The sequence below is a fragment of the Urocitellus parryii genome, chromosome 1 (assembly GCF_045843805.1).
Source record: "Urocitellus parryii isolate mUroPar1 chromosome 1, mUroPar1.hap1, whole genome shotgun sequence".
Classification (NCBI taxonomy): Eukaryota; Metazoa; Chordata; class Mammalia; order Rodentia; family Sciuridae; genus Urocitellus; species Urocitellus parryii.
This window is the reverse complement of record NC_135531.1, coordinates 131,863,859-131,867,825: the sequence shown is the minus strand read 5'-3', so window position 1 is coordinate 131,867,825 and position 3,967 is coordinate 131,863,859. Positions and strand designations below refer to the sequence as shown.

Sequence of the window (3,967 nt, the reverse complement as noted above, 5' to 3'; positions counted from 1 at the left end):
GACCCTGAGCCCCAGAGTATACAAAAGGTGGTGTACACTGCCTCAGAAAGAGATGCCTCCACCTATTCTGGGGATAGGCAGGTCTACTGGCCTAGCAAAGTAGTGTCTAAAGAATACACATACTCCCCATGAGAAGAGTCAATTGTTAAACACCTGTCAGGCTCCGAGAGCATAACATTGTCTTGGGAGAGTAAGACTCTCCGGAAATCCCTTCCCTTCCCCTTTGCATAACCCCAATAGGGAAAACCTAGAGACATGCTGACACACTGGTAGAGAAGATCAGGAAAAGAAAGGGGCTACCTACACCCCCTCCCCAAAGCATAAGAGTTCACTTGAAAGGGGCTGTAGCTGGAAAGAGGTCAAGACTAGATGTTGAATTAGATTCTGAGTTTTTAGTATTCATAAGACTGGGATTTCAAATTAGTGAATTTAGATTTTGTGTATAACTGAAAATGGTTGTTATACTTTTATTACCATGGAGGCCATGAGTTTGCTGGAGTGTGAAATGATTTGGAAAAGACAAGAGTAAATAAAAATAAAATATAATTTGGGTCCTGTCCAGGGTCTCTGCTTGTCCAATATCCATTACATATATTAATTACCCACCTATTACCCTTAAATCCCACTCTAGATGACATTAGATTTCCCTCAATGATAGCTCTGAAGAGGAGATGGAAACAACCAATCACAGCTCAGATGGGGATTTCATCTTAGTGGGCTTCTCTGAGCATCCTGAGTTGGAGCTGATCCTCTCCCTTTTTGTCCTGATACTCTACAGCATAACCCTTGTGGGTAATGTGGCCATCATCTCACTCTCCATTCTGGATGCTCGGCTCCATACACCCATGTACTTCTTTCTCAAAAATCTTTCCGTGCTCGACCTCTCTTTTGTCACTAACAGGTGCCCCAGATGCTGGTGAACATGTGAGGAGGCAACAAGAAGATCAGTTATGCTGGCTGCATGGTCCAGTACTGGGTGGCCTTGGCACTTGGCTCCACTGAGTGCATGCTCCTTGCCTTGATGGCGGTTGATCGCTATGTTGCAGTTTGTTGGCCCCTCCGCTACACCACCATTATGCACCCCAAATTGTGTCACCTCCTGGCAGCAGCTTCCTGGTCCTCTGGCTTTGCCAACTCCTTTCTACAGTCCTCAATGGCCATTGTGCTACCTCGCTGTGGAAACCGGCGTGTGGACCATTTCTTCTGTGAGCTGCTGATCATTGTTAAACTCTCCTGTGTGGATACTGGCCCAACAGAGTCCAAAATGTTTATTGCCCGGCTAATCATTCTAGCTGTGCCTGTCTCCATCATCTTGACCTCCTATGTGTGTATTGCCAGGGCAGTCGTGAAAATGCGCTCAGCAGAGGGAAGGAAAAAGGCTTTTGGGACTTGTGCTTCCCACCTTATGGTGGTGTCACTCTTCTATGGGACCATTATGTTTTTGTATCTGCAACCAAAGAACAATTACTCCCAGGACCAGAGCAAAGCACTTGCAGTGTTCTACATGATTCTTGCTCCCACTCTCAACCCGCTGATCTACACACTGAGGAACAAGGATGTGAAAAAAGCAGTTAGGAAGATTATGGTAAAGCAGCAGGCATAGGGAGATCCAGAGCTAGAATAAGTGAGGCCAACACAGGAGACAGGATTTGGTATGCACTTGCTTTAATAGAACTTCTTTCATTTTCTTTGGGGTAGAGGGGATATTTAATGTGTACTACCCTGTGGCTGCCCTGCACCCTTTCAGGATTGAAACTTATCGGAAGGAAAATTAATCATCCCTTAAAAGAACTTCTTTAGTAAGTTTCTCACAGGCAAGTAAACCTGTCTTCTACTGCTAACGTCTTTCTAGTCTCAATGAATAGTTACTTACTTATTCAAATACCATCAAATACACAGTCACGTGCTATAGTAACACTGATGAAAATTTCACTATGTTTTTTAAGCATCTTCATGGCCATAGCTGCATCTTTAACGTCTCATTCATCGTTTTTCACTATATCATTATTTTCACTTTATCCTCAGGCAGGCATACGAATGGCAGATAATCTAGTCAGTAGCACACTATGGAATATTTGCCCACTATGGGTAAATATATGTAAAACAAAAAGCAAGGATAAATACACAGAGATAGGCAATATATCAAAGATTTATGGTTTTTAGAATTGAAAGGAATCCCCTGAACATTCAGGGTAAGGCTGGAGAAGATGTCAAATTTCTAGAACATAATTCTAGAGGAGATATTTGAACAAAAATAAACATTTATTTGGGGGAACATAAGACAGTTTATAAATTTCAAGGTCACAAAAATGATAACTAAGAAAAGACAACTATATGTTAAGTAGAGAAAAAGTAACTGATTTCAATGATTCAGAGTTTCCCATTCACTCCATAAAGTAAAGAAATTGAAAATAAAAAACCCTGTTTTGAGTAGGAAATGAAAGTAAATGAAAGTCAGATATCTTGACCCCTATGGCTACATTTAGGTAGTTTTCTTATGACATGATCCCATGGTTCCAAATTCCCTTTGGCATTGATGGGTTTCTTGTCATTCTGTGGTTCACAATGGGATCAAAGTCCATCATAATTTCTTGAAATATGGCCCAAAGCCTATAATGAAATATCTTTTAAGGGAGAGCCTTCACTGATTAATGTCGGACTTGAGCAAAGCATCTCTTCTCATTCCCTGAGAAGCACACTTCTTCCTGTGTGGCTATGAATGTTTATACACAGTTATGATGGAATGGGAACACCGCTATTGGCTTTCTCCTTTTTGAGTTGGTCCATGTGTTTCTCAAGGAGCCTAGTGCTCTATAAATGTACAGTAAATGTGGGTTTAATGAAGGGATGTGGCAAGATGTTCATATACAACGGCATCATATGGGTTGGAATGCTTTTGAAACATCTTTCTGGTGTTGTATGCAATATTTCATTCATACAGGATGGACCTTTTATATTGACAAGTGACTGAAGTTATAGAATGAAAAAATAAAATTATCATATATATGACTGTCTGCAGCCATCTGTATTTAACTAGACTTTAATAACCACATCAAAGTATAACAGGCAAGGATTAGTTCAAATGCAAATCCTTGCTTAAAAGAAGAAAAAGAAATAACTGTGTTTTTTAAAAAATCAGGTTTTCAATTAGAGCAGAGGTTCTCAATTAGGGGCAATTTCATCTTATTCCTTCTCACAGGGGGCACTTGGCAATTTCTGGGGACATTCTCAGTTATCACAATCTGGGAATGAGATGATACCACCTTCTACTAAGTGGAAGCCAGGGGTTCCACTAACTATAGCACAATGGGCAAGATAATCTCCTACAACAAGACATTTATTATTTGGCTGAGAAATCTTCAATTACAGGAATAAATATTATGGATGCTTTCATCAAAGAAAAAATTTGCAAAGGCAACCGGTTGATGAATGAGTTGATGACATGTGCATTTTTATGAGAACAGTGAGCAGTCTGTGCTAGCAAGGGACTAACTAGGAAAACAGAACAACTTTTAAGTATTTTTGGCATAAACTATTTAATTCAGAAATTTGGTAAACTAAGCAATGAAAGGGCAAGGAATCCCAACTGGGGATGTTGAATAAACCTCAATATTTGAAGTCAGTAATATCTCTAGGTTTGAGTAATTAACAGAGGAAGTGGTGTTACTAGACACCCAATGGTAGGATCACTTGGAAGAAACCATAGCCAGCATGGTAAACCAGTCCGGTAGAAGCTAGAGCTGCAGAAAGGAGGGTGCTATTGCCCAAAGTACCACTTGAAGCAGACTGAAAGGTAGACATACCCTGAATTCTGTCTTCTAATTTTTGTGGATGTTAGAGACAAGGAAATGCAGCCTGTAGGGTCCTCAAAGCCTCCCACCCTTGTTCCTCATCCCACCCCAGTGAAAAACCAAGCAGATCAGGACAAGGATAAACATGTATCTGGAAGCAAATAGAGTTAAGTAGG

The 3,967-nt window shown here is 40.6% G+C and overlaps 1 pseudogene; it reads left to right on the top strand.

Moving 5' to 3' along the window:
- Nucleotides 1-671: 671 nt before the first annotated feature.
- On the top strand, nt 672-1,603 carry LOC113199373 (olfactory receptor 2Y1B-like; annotated as a pseudogene).
- Nucleotides 1,604-3,967: the final 2,364 nt, after the last annotated feature.